Raw genomic sequence first — 20,150 nt, 5'->3', positions numbered from 1 at the left:
TAAATAAACTAGAGCGTTTCGAGCTGTGTATCTCGCAAAAGGCTGTGGGTTTCGCGTAATGTGTGTCTGCACTCTTCCAGGAGAAAGGCAAAAAAAAAAAAAAAAAGAGGCAGAGAAAAAAAAAAAAGAGACAGAAAAAAAAGAGGCAGAAAAAAAAAAAAAAGAGGCAGAAAAAAAAAAGAGGTAGAAAAAAAAAAAAGAGGCAAAAAAAAGAGGCAGAAAAAAGAGGCGGAAAAAAAAAAGGGCAGAAAAAAAAAAGAGGTAGAAAAAAAGAGGAAAAAAAAAGGAAAAAAAAAAAAAGGAGGCAAAAAAAAAAAGAGGGAGGCAAAAAAAAAAAAAAGCATTAAAAAAAAAAAAGCGAGCCAGTTCGTGTTCAGAGCCTGACTTGGAGCCGGGAGCAGCAGCCCCCCCCCCCCCCCCGCGCCCGCCGCCCACGCACCACCCCCGCACCGCCGAGCCCGGCACCTCCCGGGTGCCTGCGCGGGGCGGATTCGCGCAGCCCCCGCGCTGCCCCTGCGCGCCCCCGCCGCTATTTCTGGCCCCTTGGCCCGGGCGGGCACCCGCGTGTGTCCCTGCCTGCCTCCTCCCCGCCACAGGTAGCGAGTGGGGGGCGTTTTTTGGGGGGTTTCACTGCACTGCGTCTCTCTCTTATTTGTTTCTTTTTTTTTTTTTTTTTTTTTTGGGGGGGGAGGGGGGACACCCGCACCCCCCCCCCCCTCCACCCCCAGTCCCCATCCTCGGTTTGGGGTGCGGGAGCTGCTTGGGGTGCCGGAGCGGGCTCCCAGCCCTTGGCTCCCGGTAGCACAGTCAGTTCCTCCAGTGTGTGCTATTGACCTGCATTGACGTCATTGCGTCATTAGGTCTCCCTTAGAAACACTGACTTTCAAAAATAGTATCAAATTAATTCAACTGGCAGAGAGAAGCCACTAGCTGGAATGAGCCATAAAACTCCAGAATCTTCAGCCCGGCTTTGCTGTGCTGCCCCCCCCCCAAAAAAAAAAAAATCCCCCTCCCGACAGAGCGGGGAGAAATCAGATTGTATGGAAAATACCATTGATGGAATAAAAAAAAAAAAAGAAAGAAAGAGGGGGGGGAGAAAGAGAGACCAAATTAGATTGCAAACCCTAGACCAGCCTCTCTCCCTCTCGTTCCTTTCTCTCTCTCTCTCTCTCCCCTCCTTTCCCTTTTCTGATCTAAAAATAACCCCCCTGCTTGAGCTGACTGCGGTATCTTTTGTGTTGCATCTTTCTGTTTTTAGCCTTTGCATGAGCCATTGAAGGGTGGCCCACGAGAGATCAGAAGCACAAGATATTGATCTATCGATACCCTCCGGGGCCAAGAATTAATTTTAAATGAAAGAGCTGCACCTTGATTTTGGCAGAGGGTGGGTGGGTGGGTGGGCAGATGACAGGGGTTATTTTAGGATACCATTCACATTCTCTGAAGCCGCAGCTTCCACTTTCTCCCTCTAGATTCATTTTAAAAATATCCTTCCTTCCTCACCCCACCTCTCTCACGTGGACCTGTGGGCAAGCACATGTCACCCCCATTCATACAAACACAATGCAACGGAGCAGCGGTAATTTGCAGAGATGGTACATTCACAAACAGCAGCACAGTCCCTTTAATGCAGGTTGATTTCACAGAAAGGACACCGCAGCCCAGAGGAATTTGATTAGACTGGTGATTTAAATTTGCAATCTGCTTATTGCTTTCCTTATTGTCTTCACCCTAACTTAGCAAAATTGATTTAATCTCTTTTTTTTTTTCTCTTTCTTTAAAAATAAACAGAAAAAAAAATCCATTTACACTGGAGATGGAAGACCTGAATCTCAGAACCAGGGGTAGAGGAGAGGAGAAAACATCGACGGCGGGCGGCTCGCGAGAGCTTTGGGTCAGAGCCTCCAGCAGGCACCCACCCTTCGAGGCTCAGACGCCTCTGCCCGTGACCCACGCTGCACTCTTGCCATGCACCAGACCCAATCCTGCAACATTCAGCATCCAGGGGAGCGTTTGAGTTGTTTTTTTTTTTCCCCCCCATCAGTGAAACTATTCAGGAACAGAAGCACTGTGCTAGACAGTAATAATTTGCAAGATCGGGCCATAAATAGGGCTCTCACCCTGCAAACATTTATTCACGTGCCAAGTGTTAAGACTGTGACTAATCTAATTTGAAATCAAGGGGATTACTCATAGTAGTAACATTAAACTCAGGAATGTTTGCAGGATCGGGGCCAAAATGATTAATCACCGCTGCAGCGAGGCACCGCTGGGTGCACCGTGCGTTGCTTGGGGTGCGCTCAGAGCCGTCCCGGGGTGCGTGGCTCTCCGGGCTGTGGTGCACGAGGAGCTTGGCTCTCTGCTAGCGATGGTGCATGCAACACACCTGGATGTTCCCCTGCCCCATCAGGTGGGGTTTGCTGCCCAGGAGCCTCGTGGAGGCCCTGGAAAAGGCCACTCAGTGCAAAGTTGGAGTCATTTGAAGTGGGAAGAGCTGGGTACCCAGCAGGGAGGTCATCAGCTGCTTTCCTTCACGCAATGGCCACGCGTGTACTCTGCCTGCAGCTGCCTCTGCCAAGTTCAGCAGAGCTGGGCACAGAGGCTCCCCCCTCACTTCTAGGGGAAAATCTGGGAGAAGAAGGAAAGCAGGGCCATTACGTGAATAATACATTAATGCCTTCCTCTGTGTTACTGGTGCTCTTGATTTCTCAACGCATGGCTTGGCCCTGCTCAGGCTGGTCTGTTGCCTGGCATCCCTTTTTGCCGGTGCACAGCCCCCGCCGATGACACCACTGCAGAAGTTGCTGACCTTTGGGCTCGAGCCCCCGGATCAGCTCGTGGCAAGCTATCGGATCAAAGACGGAGCAGCGCTCATGTGCAATGAGACATGTGCTGAGGCAAGAAGGTTTCCAGGCAGATTGCTGGTAAAATACCTGGGTGATTCCAGGTGAGACAGGGTGCTCGCTGAACCTCAGCTGCACCCGTGCACCGAGCAGGTGACTGCTTCTCTCGCAGCTCTTGGGAATTGCACGGTGCGTGCAATTCTTGCTTTTTTTCCAGGGGTGCCGTTTGTCCAAGCCCCACTATCTCTGCTTTAAAAACCATTTGCGAGCGCTCTAAAATAAACAGCCCCATTTTGTTTTGGAAACCTAAGCAGTCAGGAAAATCAGTAATGACTAACAGAGGGGAGATAGAAGATGGTTAAAAAACAGGATTAGGTTACACGGAGCAAGGCAAGTGAATACAGTCAAGGAAAAAACAAAGTAAGTTGGTCATCTGCCCCAGTAAGTCACTGATACAAAACCTCTTTAACCCAGACTGCTCTTGAATTGCCTTTTTTTTTTTTTTTAAATGTATTTTTGGCGGAGCCAGTGAGCACAGGGAAGGGTTTGGGGCACGTGTGCTGGCCAAGCAGGGATGGTGTGGGTTGGTTGGACGCAGAAAGTAGATGGCACCAGAGCAAAGACCAAGCAGGAGAGGACAGGGCTCCAGAGAGGCAAAAGGGATTGGGAGGGGTTGGATTAAAAGGTGGCAGAAAAGGGAAACAAAGGAGAGGGAGCAAAGCTGGGGCCCTGACCCAGAAGCTCTGGGGCTGAGACATGGTGTGGGAAGAAGAGGGAAGAGGACTGCAAACAGGGTGTGGATGGAGAGGAAGAGAAGGGTGGCGGAAGACACAGAGGGACAAAGTCTGGGTGCAATGAAGGGGATTTCAGATGCCCCACAGGGGAGTAAGAAGAGATGGAACAAAGGGCCACAGGGGATGAAAGCAGAGAAGAAGAATGTGAGAAGCTGAGCAACCGGGCTTCACAAACTTCTCAGCCAACACCAGTACCTCACAGGGCTCTGGAGAGCGTTGTCCCAGGTCTCCTGCACATCCTTCAAGTTGCCTTCACGTTGGCCTGCTCTGCTGTTCACAGTGCTGTGCTCAGGGGCTCCAGGCTGCTCCCCAGCTCCTCCCCAGGGCCACACGCTGGTACCTGCGAACACAGGAGGGTGAGGAGAGGGAACCCAACGTGGGCAACACAACGAGCCCACACAGTGAGGAGCGCTGGGCTCTTGACATGGAAAAGGTCACTTTATGTGGAGGGACAGGACTGAAGAAGATCACATGCTCCAGAACTTTGCTTATATAGGGAATTAAAGTTGCTTAATTTCTTTTTGGGACTTAGGGAAGCAGAGAGTGGCTAAAAGACAGAGTGGAAACCCTGGACATGCAGCACTGCATCGCACACAGTATTTGCAGTGCAACCTCAGCCCTGCCCTCTGGGTACCAGCATGAACACCTATGCCCTGCCTGCTCTGGAAACGAGCTCAGAGGGCTCCAGCACAAAGCCTGCCTTCCCTTGCCATGGCAAAAGGCAGTGGAAGGTCATGCACAGCTGAGAGGAGCAAGCTAGGCTTGGCCTATGTTCAAGTGCTGAGCCCACACGCATCACGCTGGAAGTCATCTTGACGTCTCCCTTCCTATGCAGATCCCTCGGGAGGTGGCCTCGCTCGGCTCTCCCAAGGAGCAGCAGGTCACCCCGACTCAGCCCACCAGGCTGCTGGTTCCTGCAGCAGCAGATCTCCACGGGCACGGCAGGCAAACCAAATAACCTGCACCTGTCCCCCCAGCGCAGCCCTCACGCTCTGTCATGATATCAGCTTTTCCAAGCTGCTCCCACTGATAATCGATACAGCCACAGTCATCACAGCAAATACACTCAGAATAGATGCAGATAAATGCTGGATTTCCAATTTGTTGTTTGTGTTTCTAATAATAGCACACCCAAAGAGAGCGTCTCAGGTCTATTTATTAGGCTCCTCACTTTTTGCTGTGCCATTCCCTGGAGCTAATGCCAACAGGACACAGTTAAGGTGGTGCTGGGGAGTGATATTTCTTTTAACGTTTTATTGCTGCCTTCTCAGACGTTGCAGTCCTGCGAGTATCAGAGTTTTCTAGAAGAGCAGGGAGACACCACGCTAACCGTGCAGCAACAACTGCTCTGAGCACTAAATAACGGTGAGGGAAGGCAGCTCAGGGCACACTGCTTTGTGGTCAAATCTGGCAAGATCGCAGTCCAAACGAGGTCCCATACAAAGAAGGATTAGAAAAGGGCTTAGGGAGGATGGGCAAGGTGAGTTACTGAATTTAATTGTTGTGGGTCAGACACACCTTGTTATTTTCCACTTTTTTTTTAAATCAAATTGGCATCCTGTGTTTAAAGACCACAAGGAGTGACTGTGTAAGGTGTAGCCCTGGAAGATGAACTTGTAGAAGGGAGATTTGGGGTCTGGACAGGCTGCGTGGCACATGGGCTCAGGGGCAATGTGTGCCACCTCACCTAGAGGGACATCAGGGCATGCGAGAAGGGGCTGTGCACACACAGCCCCAAGCCAAAAGACGATGCCATGTTCTCCTACACAACTTGAAGCCCAAGGTGGAAATTTGGGTCTGCACAGAGTGCCAGGAGCCCAACAGCTGGAGACCTAGCAGGGATTTAACAAAAGCAAAGTGATGATCAGCTATGGCACCACCGAAGCCCTGGCACACCCACAGCCCCCATCCTGCACCCTACTTATCAAACGCGCTCCAGGGGTGAGCTGGGCTTCCCGGTCCCTTACCTGCAGCTTTGCCCCTGCCTCACAGAAAAAACTGAATGGTGTGGTGCTGCCGTCAGCACCAGGAATTGCCATGCAGGTTCTGGCAGGAGACCCCTCTGCAGCAGTCCGAGATCCGGCATCCTAACCTTTAGTGTGCTTTAGGCTGGGTTCAGCCCTGCTGATTTCCCAAGCAGTTTTAGGACACACACACCCCCCGCTGTTGTGTCAGGGTGTCTTTCAGGACAGAGAGCCCTTTGCAGGTTTCTCTCTACCTCCACTGCGTTGTAGCTCAAAGACTGAGAGAGGCCATTTTGGACAAACTCTCTCAAGATCTAACTGTTTCACCCTCCAGGTACAGCCAGCCTGTTCCCCCATCTTTTTGTACCAAACCTTACGGTGCCCACATCCTGCTTGCACCTGCACAGCGGGAGAGACAGAGAGAGAGAGGGCAAGGCTGCCTCCTGACCTGTGTAACGGGGGCTTTCTGTCTTTTGTAAGGGAGATGAAGGGGTTTGAAGCCTGAATCTTTGAAGCTGAATAATGATGGCTGTAGGCCTGGTCCTCCCCTGCGTGGCTGCTGGAGGAGGTGCTCTCCGTGACGCACCGACTTGTCACTATGGAGCAATCCAGTATTTCCCCTCCTTGCACTGTGGGGACAGCGCAGGCAGTTTTTCTTTCTGCCTGGCATTTTCCCTCCCCCACCACATTGCAGAGAGGCAGGAAAAAAAAAAAATTAAAATCCAGGACGTGGGGCCAGGCTCACACTGTGACTCTGCCCTCGCTTGGGGTGCAACCTGCCTGCAGGGGGGAACACCTCGCACCAAAAGGGTGGTCCCAGCCCACGGAGGGTGCAGGTCTGACGGCATTGCCAGGCCACTTTTAGGGAAGGGGTTATGGGCAGGCAGACATGACCATAGCTCACACATACCTGGTATCACTTAGGGCCGTCCTGACCACTCCTCTTCGCCAAAATTGTCCTTGGCTGAACTCCACTGCAGTCACCGGAGTTCCAGGCGGCGAGCTGCACATTTTGACTCATACCCTGTGAAGTTAGGAGCTGACTCCCAGCACATCTGGCTCCATTTTGGATCGAGAAGATAGGACTCTAAAAAAAAGCCAATAAAACCACTATTTACTGTCAGACACCCAGCCAGAAAAGCTTCTGCTCATCTCGTATTTTCTCTCTTATCCATCGCGCTGGGAAAATCTATGTGAAAGCAGGACTTTGCAGTGGTCACCAGCAATTCCTAGTCCTTCACCTCACCACAGACATGTAGTGTGGCTATGGCAAAGCTGGGCTAAAGCACCCCCAAGGGACCAGGATCCCCTTCAGTGCTCAGCCCCCTCTCTCCCCTCCCTTTGGTGCACACCCTGGTCCCTGGCATGGGTGCTGCAGGGCAGGAAGAGGCAGCAGAAGCTCCCTGCGGTGGGGAAGGGTCTATTGCACCTGGCAAGGAGACGGAGGTGGATGTCTGCTTTGCTGACGAGTAAATATTCTTCCCAGCCAACAGGCTCCACTCCCATCTCGTTTAGCAGAGGAATTAAAAATGTTTGGCAGCTGAGCACATTTGCTACAAAACCTTAAAAAAAAACACCACACAACAAAGCATCAGCAGAGTGGCTCAGGCTGGAGCCTGTGTCTGTCACTAGCATCCTCCCAGCTTTGGCGTTGCTGCTGTCGTTACTTTCGGTGGAGTTTAGGAGCAGCATTAGCCTCCGTGTCCTCCCCTCCCCAGCAGGAAAGAGCTGGCAGAGTGGCCACGGGTGCATTTTAGGACACGAGTGCCCTGCCGTGCCTCTCGGTCTGCCTGTGCACAAGCCCCAGTGCCGAGCTACACCGTCACCAACCCTCCTTTCTCCAGAAGCATTAACTTATGCACACACCATTCACCAATTGTTCAGCGTTTTTGTCAATGAATCCACATTTTATGAATTAGAACAGACCATGCCCCCTTGTGGCTTGACTTGGCTCCCTTTTCCAGGCTGCGAGCCCCCTCAGCACCCGAGTTGGGGTGACTCCGGTGGGGAGAGGTCGTGCTGGACCCTGCCCCTCGGCCACAGATATCCCCCGGAGGGGGTGTCCGGGCGTCTGAGCGCCGAGCCGAGGGGACAGCGTGCGAGAAACAGCGGCTGCTGAAGGAGGAGGAGAGGGATATTTATTTCTCCACAGCTTTAGGAAGGGTTTAGCTAATTTAATCGGGCTGAAAAGCAGCGCGGCTGACACGCAGGCAGAATGCAGTCCCCTGGTTATCCGTGGAGCAGGTACAGCAGAGTAAATGGCTCCTGCCTGACCTATATGGCTCTGACGTTCGCTAGAGAGCACGGGTGGAGCTGATGCTTCGCAGCCTTCCCTCTCCTAACCCCTTCCAGTCCCTAACACGGGATTTTCTAGGTTACGGTAGCACTTTAATTACCTGAACCAGTTTCTGCTGAGACCCGAAATGATCCCCACGACCTAAAGCACAGAGGGAATCCTGAGGGGACCTGGGTACGGCGCTTTGATTTGGGGACTGAAAGAACAAAGTGCACCCACCACGGGAGGAGAGGCGAAACCGCCGGTGCAGAGCCCGCAGATGAAACCGATTTACAATTAGGGTCACATCCCGCAGTCATCACTCACAGCAAAACCCAAGGAAAGGGAAGGAAGAACAAACCTCCCCAAGCCAGCGAGAGCCCCAGCACCGCAGGTTTGTCATCTGCTGGCCTGTGCCTGGGGCTGGAGCGGGGCCCTGAGCCCGGCCACCGCGTCTCGCCTTGCCTTGGCGAGGCTGTGCACAGCCAGCACTTGGTTCTGCACCTCCTGGGGGCCGTGTGGCTGAATTATTGATGGCGGGAGGTGAAAAGCAATAAACAAGAAATCAGCCAAATTGCTAGCGTGAGGGAAGAACAGGTATTAATGCAATTACGAAAAATGAAGCCCTGGTTCCTGCACATGGGGGAAGGAGCGCAGCGCGGTGGTGGAACAGAAAGGGAGAGGCAGGACCCCGGGGCTGCGTGGGCAGCTGGCTGAGGCCTCGGTGAGCGCTCAGTTGGTCCTTGCCTCACTTGAGGTTGCACGTCCTTTGGTCAGGGCTTTCCTCGTTACTTTTGGGGGAGCAGCTGGTCCTGTGGGGCCCACGGGCAATGCTACGAACAGAGCTGGCGCTCGATGTCAAATCCATGCACACACGTGTGCTTGTGTGTATTTGTGACCCTTTCCCATTTAATTATCTGCCTACACCATTAAAAGCGTTTTGGGGGTGGGTGCCTTTTACCTTTCTGTCTGTACACACAAGGGCCTCGATCATGATTAGGGCCTCTGAGAACGGACACAATGAGAGTTTAAAAATATATACAGTAGTGGGTGTTGTGAGTGACCTTTGTTCCTTCTGCCTTAGACAGAAAGCCTTGTTTTTCAGTAAGCCTTACACAGTCTTATATAGCTTGTGGGATCTTTTTACCTCATGTGGCTGTCAGTTTAAGATACTCGGGTGGAATATTTAACTCGGATGCTTTTCACCTTCTCCTCTCGCTCTTTGCATGAAGCAGCACAGGTTTCTTCTCCTGAGCGAGCAGAGCGTCTCTCATAAAAACTATGGCAGCTAAATCTGGGATTTTTGTGATTTCTCCTTCACAGGTCTTGGTTCAAAATACTCAGCCTTGCTGAGAAAGCCCCTTCACACACAGGGAGATCTAGAGCAGCCAGTAAACTAGATCATGTCTCTTTCCTCCTCAGGAATGCAGCAGAGGAAAGCAGCTTCCTAAGATGTCTTCCTTGGGGCCAGGGGTTCCCAGGAAGAGAAGGGGAGTCAGCACTTGGAGGAAAAACCATAAGCACCACCTGTTCACAGGAGAAAATTACCAGGACTGCAGCTGAGGGCTGCAAATTTCACCTCTGCTTTCCAAAGGTACAACACACACGATGCTGTCCAGGAGAAGGCAAAGGTGGTTTTGCCCTGCTGGATTTGGAGCTCCTGTGAGAGATGTCTGGGGGGCAGCTTTGGGTAGCAAAAGCATCCTGAGGCTGTGATATAGCCCGGAATATCTTTGGTGCTCCATGCTACATAGATATTAACTCTGCCACATCCCTTGTCTCACGGCCACTAAACTAATGAAGGAATTAGCACAAAGATGCCTCTACCGAGATGCAGCTTTCCCTGACGTTGGCGGCACCACTCCCGCCCTGTTTGCCAGCAGAAATGGGAGCAGAGCAGAGAGGTCGGGGGATTTTCCCTTTTGCTCACAAACACACTTGGCCTGATATTTCTCCCCCCTGAAGAAATTAGCATCTCCTTGCCTGGTCTCCCTGCCCCCGGGGCCTGACCCCCACCAGCCCACTCTGCAGCTGCGGGAGCCGGGGGCTGCAAGCAGAGCCCTGGGGGGGCCACATGTGGCCACTGCCCTAGGGTGGGCAGGGGGGCGAGGGGCTGTGGTGAGGCCTCCCCTATTGCCCCCGCCCCAGCAGGGAGTGGGGCCGCTGCTAAGCTGCGCCAAATCCCCCTTAAAAACCTGCGGTTGGGTGTCTTGCTGGGTTTTATTTCTCTCTCCCGTTCCTCTCTCGCCCTGGAGTTCTGTAGTAGCCCTGAATTAGCATGTCACGTGTATGGCATGTGGAAATGAATCAGGGGCATGTGAGGAGGAGGAGGACGCCTGTGTCTGTGTTTGCATCCAAGGATCTCCTCTCACTCGGTGTTTGCGTAGGTGTCTAGCTCCCTGCTCCCCTCCCCTCCCTGCCTGCCTCGCTCTCCCTGCCTCCCTCTCATCCCTCCATCTGGCCAGCCCAGCTCTCCCTGCCAGCTCGAGCAATACCTCAGGCAGAAAATGCAGATTTTTCTCTGCACCCCGGTAGGAAAACGGGGTGGCCCTAAGCTCCCCGGGTGTACTCAGGGGAGAGTCTGTGTTTTCCCCCCAATAAAGGCTCCCTTTCCTGCTCCCCCCTCCACCGCATTTTTGCTCCTCAGTCAGCACCCGAAGCCCTGCAGACTGCACCAAGGGCATGATTATTAATGCCAACGCACCTCAGCATGGCCCCCAGCCCACCCCAGAGCTGTGGGGGCCACAATCACCCCCCCCGAGGAAGCTGCCACTGGTGGGGATGGGACGTGTCCCTATGGGGGGCAGCCCAGCAGAGGAGCTCAGTGTGGTGTGGGGGTGACCCAGCTCAATGAGAGCTGGGGGGGCGGGAAGGGTGCTGAGGCCATTTGGGGTCACAGCCCATCACCCCAAAACAGGGCTGGTGCTGGGAGGGGCTGGGGAGCACATCCTGAGCCTTGTCCCTGCAGCAGCCACCCACACCAGCCCAGAGCCCCCCAGTCCCCAGTCATGCTCCCGTTAGACCAGTCGCCCCCTCCCCTAGTGACAAACTCCACTCCTGCCTTTTTTTTTTTTCCCTTCCCTCCTTTTCTTTTGAAGTCTCCCTTGGCACTGGGTGAACTGGGATGTTTCTGCATCCCCCAAGGATGCTTCCCAAGCGGCGGGGCTCCCTGCCACCACCTCCCGGGCTCCCCTGGCGAGGGGCGAGGCTGGCCCCTTGATGCTTCACTCCAAGCCCCCTCCTGATTGGAAACAGCCGCCTCCCTCCTCGGATCTCTCCCAGACCCCATCTCTGATGGCCCTTTTTGCCCATCTCCACCTCGACTGCCCCCCTTTGCCCCCAGGCTTTCCCCTGGCCGGGGGCCCCGTGTCCCCCCTGGGGCGGCTGCGGCTGGCGGCGAGGTGCAGCCCTGCGTGAGGCAGGCTATAAATAGAGCCCTAAGCTCCGCTCTCATTGACACTGCTTGGACAGAGCACGGAAAAATAAACAAAGGAGACTCCGGCTCCAAGCAGCGGCCACATTCCTCCTGCTAGATAATAACAGATTTTCCGCCAAGGTGTGCGGGGAACGCGCAGACCGGTGTACGAGGGAGGGAGGGAGCAGGAATCAAAACAAATTATACACACCCAGTGCGTGTCAATATTTTGGTCCCTCTCATTCTGCCCTGTAGTAGCTAAGCACGCACAGATTGCCTATATTTAGAGAAGGGTATATTTTTAAATACTCGGAGATGGAGCTTGTTGCCATTAATAATGGTGGAGCGCACCGAAGGAGGCAGCCCTGGCGAGGACTTGTCGAATGTTGCTTTAGTGACATATAGAGGCCTGACAGATAAAGGACAAGGCAGGAGCAGAGCAAATATTTTGAAATCAAGCAGTGATTACCCTGAAGTTTGCAGTTGTGTTGCTATTTTTACACAGGGGGCTGTTTGCACCGGGAGATCATCCGCAGTTCCCTGGTGCAGAGACTCAGGCAGTGGGAAGGGAGTTATATTATCAGGGGCTTATTTTATTCGGTGTTTTCCTTCTTTTAATTGAGGACAGAGCACTTTTTGCAGCAGGAAGCTTCAGCTCACTACGGATGAAAGCAGGGGTGGGCACAGGGAAAAAAAGTGGTGTTTATTACCAAATTCTGGGATGCTAACTCAGCCCGCCTGAGGAAGGGCAGCGTCTGCATTTTAACAAAATCTTTTCTTCTTTTTTTTTTTCATCCTGTCCTTCTCAAAATAACCTCTCCCGATCTGAGTATTTCTTTAGGGATTTTAATCGCGACTTGTTATGTATATTAGTGGAAGAGGAAAACCATCAATTAAGACCTGCAGTGTAACATGCTGGGAGAGGTACATGCCTGGTAGTAAAAAACTGGCCAAGAAGCTTAGTAGGTGAAGGGAGGAGGAAGAGAATGAAAATAAAAGAAAAAAGACAAGAGGAACAAAAGACCTTTACCTTTATCGTTGGGTAGATGAATGTTGGGTGGCTTACCCAAAGCCATGGAGTGAGTCTGTGGCATCGCCATCTCGTCCATCTCAACACAACACTCCCTGTGTGACCAAGAGCTTTTTGCTCTGTGGCATCCAAGGAGGGGGCCAGCCTTCCACGACCATGACAGTCCCTAATTATCAGATCTGTGGACACAAGTACACCCCTGATTCCTGGAAAAACCCAGCCAGGCATGTTTTACACATGCTTGTGTGCACAAAGAACACCTGATAGGCAGGAAAGTGGGGAGGAGATGATGCTCCTCGGCCTCTTCCTGCTGCTGCCACTGCCTGAGCTGGGTAAGCTGTACTGCCCTAGCTGGCAGGCTAGAGCAGGAATAGCTGGGGAAGGTATGGGGTGAAATTAATTAGTACCTCATAATGGATGGAAGAAGCCAGAGAGTTTGGGCTGTGCACCCATGGGCCATACAGCCTGGGAAGGACAACGCCTCGCCCCATCCTGGGCTGGACTTCACAAATACCAGTGTGAACCTCCAGCTGCCCCTCCACTTGAGATCTTTTTTTATTTTTTTTTAAACCTTGGAGTGCTCAGCCCACATATTCGAGCTTTCACCTCACAACTTCCCTACAAACAGACTCAGCGAGAGGCAACAGGCTACAGCTGCCTCCTTCCCTGTGAGGGAGAGGGCTGGATGCGGCGGGGCACTTCAGGCTGAGCCAGCTACACCAGCTGAACCATCCTCCCTTCACATCTACGCAGGCAGTGCAGATCTATCTTCAGCTGAACGCCGGAATGAGAAACAAGCCGGCAGCCACCCGTCTGAGGCAGGTGCAGCGCACCCCACACACACACGCCGGGGACCTGGGGGAGAGCAGGCTGCAGCGGGGAGGGATTCCCGTGGAGGAGCCCCCACTCGCTGCCTGCTCGCTGAGGCGCGGGGGGGGGCTCCTCTTCTCGGCGCCACAGACACGGGATCAGTTGCCTCACGATGGCACAGTTCCCCGACTCGTCTGGGAATGCACGCACCGCTCTCGTTTGCGGCCTCCATGCAAATGGGACCGCAGCTGGGGTGATGAGCTGGGGCCTGTGCCACCACTGCCCACCTGGCCCCTTGTGCAAAGCTGTCCTTGACCCCGGGGAAGGGCTGCGTGGCCATGGGGGAGTGCTGAGTGGGCTGGGCCTCCCAGCTGCACCACCAGTATGGAATGGTGTTGAGTAGAAAACTGGCTATTTCAGGAAAAATAGTCTTGCCCTCACGGCCTCCCTCTGGTCTGATCCTTGGTGATGGAGGGTGGGACGGGATTAGATACCAACTTTGGCATCTGGTATAGCTGCATCCATGGGAGCAGGGGTTGGGAAGTACACTGATCTATTACAAGCTCTCGTCCCCAGATGAAAATGGCCCTCACCCCCTCTTTATGTTTTGTCTGTGACAGCTCATCACGCTGATGGTGGTGGAAGCTGCTCTAAGGAGCTGCCTCCATTTCACAGAGCATTTCTCTGCACAGCAGAAAGCAAGTGCCAGTTCAACACTGGCCACACTCGAGTCCTCAGATGGAAAACGTGGACAGGCCCAGCCAAGGCCTGTGGACACACCACACACAGGGACATGAAGGCCACACATCAGCTCCTCCATCCTGTCCAGCAGCTCCCCAGTTAACACAAAACACCAAGGCAAGAATAGGTCAAACCTCTCTGCATTGCTGCTAGGCTCTTGGGCCACATAACTACCAGAGAAGCAGGCCCAGGTACTTCCTAAGGATTTTTTTGACAACTGTGTTGATTCACGAAAACCAAATGGGATGGGGTGTGAAGGCAGTGAAGAGAAGCACAGCTATGGAGGACGGCTCTGAGGAAGAGCTGTAATAGGAGGCTGGGGTGTGGGATGACTCTTATCCGAGCACCAGGACTAAGATTTCCATTGGCCTTGATGACAATAAACCTCCAGCTGACAACGCAGGCTGCTGTTATGCTCTGATATATCTACAGGGACAGTGGCACCATGCCAGCTGGGTGTTTTATTCATACTTTGTTACTCTTATAAAGATAGGCTCAAGTGACTCATATGTCACTGGCCACACACCATACATTTAAACTCATTGTCATGGATTTGATTTCTGGGGGTTAGGTTGTCGTCTTTTTTTTTTTTTTTTTTTTTTAATATTAATTCCTTTCCCTCCACTCTCCTCAATTTAATTATGACTGTGTAATCTGGAGATCTGTAAAGCTCTAGCCTGAGGTCTCTGGCTATCAAGTTTCCATGTTCACAATTAGCAAATGGAGACAACGAGAGCAGCAGCACTGGAAGAAAGCAGTTTTAACTTAAGATCCTTAAGAGGATCTGTGATGCTGTGGTCTCATCACTAACAGGAGGGCCACGGATGAGGAAGGATTTAGGTTTCAATCCCAAGTTTTGGGGCATTTAAAATAATATGAAAACTAGTCTTTGCTCGACTTTCTAGAGCTAGATAAATGTTAAGCAATGAGGCGCACTAAAGGGATTTTAAGCCTTCCTCTGTAGCGTTCAGGTAACATTGTACCACGCTGATATCTTGTTGGTCTTATTTGGGAAGTTCTCACCAAATGCCACTGAATGGTAGCTTTTGTGCAACACAACCCTGAGAAGTGTGTATTTTTTTCACATTCTGACTCTCAGTTATTGCTTTCCCCAACTGTCTCGTGCCACAGTATCCTCAACGACTTCTCTCTAAAACTTTGCGCTTGCTGCTAGGGCCTCGTGGGCCCCAGGCACAGTCCAAAACCTTCAATGTCAAGAGGATGACAAGAGGCTCAGAAAAGTCCCGGTTGGCACCTGTGGCACTTCCCTCAACATTTCTACATTGCACCGACGTGTGAGGACCAACATTAAAATCATGGCAAAATGATCAACAAGATTGGCCAGAAACTTGCTGGCAAGCTCTTGAATTTAGAATCTGTACACCATACATTTCATACCACGTAACATCTGAATTCCTAGTATCACATTCCTGCAGTGCTAACTAGGCATCTTCAACCTCGTGTTGTCTTATTTTAGGATGAACTTAAAATATAGATTCAGAATTGTACCTTCCCAGAATCAAGAAAAGCAGAGGTGGTGTTTTGGGAAAAGACTTCAATGAAGTGATTGGATACAGCTCACGAACATTTTCCATTTCTAGAACAGATGTGCAGACATGAGGCATTCTCTACCATAACTCCCATCTTCCTAAGAAGCCATTCTCCCCCTCACCCCCCTTTTTAGAAGAAGAAATTTCAATTTCTTTTTGTAATATTAACTGCAGTAGAGTGAAAACAGGTAAATATTTGCACTTGTATTTCTCAAGGAAAACATCGTACCTGTTACCACCTACCTGTGTCTGATGATCTACCCTCCATCACAGGAGTATCACTGCCATCTCAGGTGTTATGGATGCTTGCTCAGGTCCTGTGCTGTACCACAGTAATTGGTTATCAGGGAAAGAGAATGGTGATGTCTACACATCTCCCATGCAGACACCCATCAGGCACCCCAAGATGCTAGTTGTGTCCAGTCAGACCTGAAATTAAAAAAAGAGAACTCAAAATTTGCTGATACAATGAAAAGGATAAGCTCATTTATGCAGTGCTATGTCTTAATTGTCACAGCAATTCTACACTGTTCCTAATTTTTCTTGTTGTAGCTGCAGCTGAGACCTATTAAAGGGTGTATCCCTGAGCAGGTGGTCCCATGGAGAGACTTTGAATTGTCAACAGATGCGGGGAAAGAAAGGGAATAGGAGCACACAGTACATCAGGAAAGGCATCAGACCTTCTCACTCAGCTTAAACATGGGACAGATGCAGTGACAGTACGTGAAGCAAGTCATTTCTGAGTAACTCCCTCCTCAGCAATGATGCTCCACTTCTACAGAAACGAAGGACAATGCAGACAGCCAGAAGTGTGAATCTCCCAGTCCAGCTTTCTAAGCTGCAGGCTCCTAGCAAAGCGTGTGAGGGTCTGGAGGCTTGCAGGCTACACATCCCTCCACCCTGCTGTGGTACCAAAGACGGTGAGAAGATGGAGGATGCTGTTGTGTACTTGGCACTGCAGTGGTCTGGCACTGCAGGCAGAGGAAAAGGAGGAAACCTGACGTGAAGGTGAAAGTCAAAACTGAGGCTGCCACCTCCCAATTTCTCTTCCAGGCACTACCTGTAAGGTGGCTTGGCACAATGCCCCCTGGTGCCTTGCTGCCCCTCTTTGCCCGGCAGGGTTAATGGTGCCTGCTGTCACCTTGCTGGGGGTGCTGGACGAGGCTGGGTCTGCAAGGGGCTGCAAGGGGTTTTAGGAAGCCCAGCTAAGGGGCGAGGAAGCAAACCACGACCTGGCTGGTAGTAGACGGGCGACACCCTCCCTCCTGCAGATCTGCTACAGGGAGGCAAAGGGGAAAATGACTCCAAGAGCTTCTCCTTCTCATTTTGCTGCCTATTTCTCGTGTCTGCTTCACCAGGGAAATTTCTTTGGATCTGTCATAGAGGCAGAAAAATCCCAGACCATTTTTTTTTATTTTATTTTAGGGTGGAGGCAGCTGCAGATAGGAACTAAACCTGTACCTTTTAATCTCTCTATCTGGCTAGATTAAATACATTTATAGCACACAAAATGTGCTGCAAAGTAGAAACTAGAAGGCTGGCTTTGCTGGGCAGGAGAGAGTTAATCCCTATGGGGTGCTCATGTACGTCAGAGCAGGTTCCTGTCTGTGCAGTGCTCAGCTAGGATTGAGAGCTTTTGTTCCTTGTTGTTTTTCATGATTTCTTTGCATTTAATAGTGTTTGGATTTTTTTTTTTTTAATACGTTTTAAAGAGCATTTCAGGCTGGCAAATGGGGGGCAGAGCGACAGCCCTGCAGCCTGCGGTCCCCTCCCGTGTGTCCCAAGCACCCTGTGCAGAGGGGGCCAGGCAGGACGTGTCCCCCCCGCGGCCACCGCCACCCCCCGCAGGGGCAGCCCCGGCTCCGCTCCCGTCCCCTCCAGGGGGCTGCAAGGCGCCGGGGGTCCGGCGACCAAACCCCGACGGCTCGTCCCTGCGGGTTTTGCCCCAATTCCTCTCGGGGAGCCGCCTCCTCGCTCCCCCAGCCATGGGGAAGGGGTGGTCAGGGGCTGAGGGAGCCCGAGGAGGATCCCGGGGGCGAGCTGAGGCGTTTCGGGGCAGCCTCAGGGCAGGGGGCCGCCCGTGCTCGCCCCGTCTGGGGCTGCAAGCGGGGGGGCTCAGGCTTTGCAGACACCTCAGGACGAGGCTTTGGGGTCACCCGGCTGCGGCTCTGCCCTGCTTGGGGGGCGAGGCGGCGGAGCGGCAGCCCCAGCCCCAGCCCCGACGGCCCCGCAGCCCCGGGGGGAGCAGCGGGCTGCGAGCCCGGCCCGGCGCCGCTCGCTGGGCTCCGGCTGCCACCTGCAGGCCGCGGGCAGCAGCACCAGGCCGCGGGGAGTAACTTCGTGCCTGGCCTGGAGAAAGGCACAAACGCCCTAGGGCTGAGGGATCGCCCCGCTGCCCGCCCCGCTGCCGTGCTCCTCGCCCCCCCCCCTGCAGCCTGGAGGGGGCGGCCAGCGAGGGCGGCTCGCAGCCCCCAGGTGCTCTGCCCTCGTCTGCCTCCCACTCCTCCCACCTTCCTCCAGCTGCTGGTGCTGCTCTTTCCTCCCACACAGCAGCTCGAAGAGGCTGGAGGAGACGGTGAGGAACAGGGGAAGCACTCGGAGGCTGGCAGCTGCCTCTGCCTGGCTTCTCCGCACAGCCCCAGCTCCCCTCCACCTCTGCAATTCTCCTCAGGCCGCAGGGCTCACAGGGGTGGAGGAAGCGGGACACAGGGGAAGAAAGGCAGGTGCCTGGGAGCTACAGCTGGGCTCTGCGGGGAAGCCTTTGAGGATTAAGGAAGAAGAAGTAAAACTGCTGGTCCCCCCAAAGCCAGAGGTGCCAGCCAGGCCCCATTTTGCTGGAGACATCAAGAGCAGTGCACAGGAAAAGGCACGAGCCTGTAATCAAGGAGTGCTGGTGGCACTTGGAAGTGGGAGAGTTACAGGGGTGGATTCATTTCCATTTTATCCACTGTGCCCATGTAGTTCATTCTATTAAATATCTCCCCCTCTTTTTTTATTTTTTTTTTATTTTTTAACCAATATTGTGAATTCATCCACACATCTAATTCCCCTCTCAAAACTTCCTCGCACACTCTGACAAAATCAGGAAGCCTTGTTGCTCTCGCTCGCTAACAGAAAGTTTTAAAGTCAAAGACTTGATGGGTTGCCCCATCTTGGGTAGCACCCAAGAAGGCTGAAAGCACAGAAGGGGTTTGTCCTGGCTTCTCAGCGGAAGAGTTTCTAAGGAAAAAGGGCAAAAAAACCCACCACTGGGTGGGAGTTTTTCCTCTTTTCTTCCTCTTGCAGGTCCTCCCGCTGAAGAAAAGAAGCCTTGTCAACACTAGCTGGTCAAAATGTCTTTGAAGCATTTTAGGGGAAAGTGGTTCGTAAGAAACACTCCGGGTTTCTACGAGCACAGAATATCCTATTTATCAAAGAGGACACGGGGATCTTTGTCAGGATAGCAGTGCCGGTGCTACGCTGCTCTGCTCCTGAGGAAGCACACTCCTTCCCCCTTAGCTGGAGAGGGCTTCAGCAGGGCTGCGGCCACCCCATTAGGCGCTTCCCGAGGTGCTTGTGCTGCTGCAGGCGTGGGAGCAGGGCTGCTATGGAGCTTAAAGGAGGGCCCACGTAAACCTGCGGCACGCTAGGTGCTGACCAAGCCGCTCCAAATCATTAAAACTGCCCTGAGTGACCACGGGCAATTAAGGAATTACTGCTTGTAAGGTCATTCAGTTCGCCTCTGCCAGTTCACTGAACCAGACCGTAAGGCACCGCAGCAACCCACAGGTAAGGCGCGGGTTGCAAAGGCTGCGTGCTTCCAATTTTCATTAGGGCAGCCTAACAGTTAACAGCACCAGGCCAGGAAATAAACCAGAGATTTAATGCTATATACCCCACGGTTACAATTAACCACGGGGGTCGTTCTCATAGTAGCACACCAGCGCATGCAAAGAGCTTGGTGTGGTGCCACAGTCTGCATTTGCTGTGACCCCAAGCCTGTGTGGCCAGACGGCAAACGGGGGCCCTACTTTTTGGTTAGTGAGGTACACTTGGAGCTTTTTGTTACACGAATGTGCGCATCCCTCCACAATTAGGGACCTCTACAGGTGCCACTATGCCACCTGGTTGCTCAGAAGACTCTTCCTCAGCTGACCCAACACGCAGCTACATCCCTGTGCCACGAGACAAGGCGCAGACCTCACTGAGTGAGAACAAGCGGGCCAGGAGATGCATCTGGTGTGTGGGCTGCAGATCGGCCACCCCGGTGTTAACACCTTGCGTACCTGAGTCACGTCCTGACCTTTCTCTCCCAGCAGCATTCGCAATCCAGGTGGAGAAGCAGGAGAGAAAGCAGACTGCAGATGCTGTACATGCTGATGATAAAAAAATTCACTTTTTAGCAAGTGTTCTATATTCCCAAACAAGAGCCACTAGGCTGAAAGCCAAAACAAGCCTAGTCAGGCCTCAGCTTAGTCAGCAAGGCATGCCTTAGACAAGCCTGCAAGGGGAAAGCTGAGGGAGAACAACTCTGCACGGTCTCTTCTGACACAAGAAATAGGAAGCATCACATGGAACTGGCAGGTTCAAAGCCAACAGCTGATTCTTCACCGCTGCTTCTTCAGAAAGGACCCTGATCCCTGGAACTCCCTGCCGTGGGTGCTGCAATCCCTGCAAGTTAGAAAATGGGCATACATCATCACAGGAGGAGACCCAGCAGTGACACACAGCTGCGTTTGAACGCAGGGC

At 52.7% G+C, this 20,150-nt stretch overlaps 1 protein-coding gene across 1 annotated transcript in view; it reads right to left on the bottom strand.

Annotated features, from left to right (window-relative positions):
* Positions 1–20,150, bottom strand: part of TTC17 (tetratricopeptide repeat domain 17) — a 155,351-nt gene that overhangs the window by 75,023 nt on the left and 60,178 nt on the right. Inside the window, 4 exon segments of the mRNA XM_038179844.2 lie at positions 3,833–3,977; positions 6,512–6,688; positions 15,666–15,851; positions 19,688–20,072. The gene's annotated coding sequence lies outside the window, so the exon portion shown is untranslated.

This window comes from Anas platyrhynchos, chromosome 5 (genome assembly GCF_047663525.1).
Source record: "Anas platyrhynchos isolate ZD024472 breed Pekin duck chromosome 5, IASCAAS_PekinDuck_T2T, whole genome shotgun sequence".
In the NCBI taxonomy this organism is placed as follows: domain Eukaryota; kingdom Metazoa; phylum Chordata; class Aves; order Anseriformes; family Anatidae; genus Anas; species Anas platyrhynchos.
The sequence above is the reverse complement of the archived record's forward strand: the minus strand, read 5'-3'. Positions and strand labels throughout refer to the sequence as shown.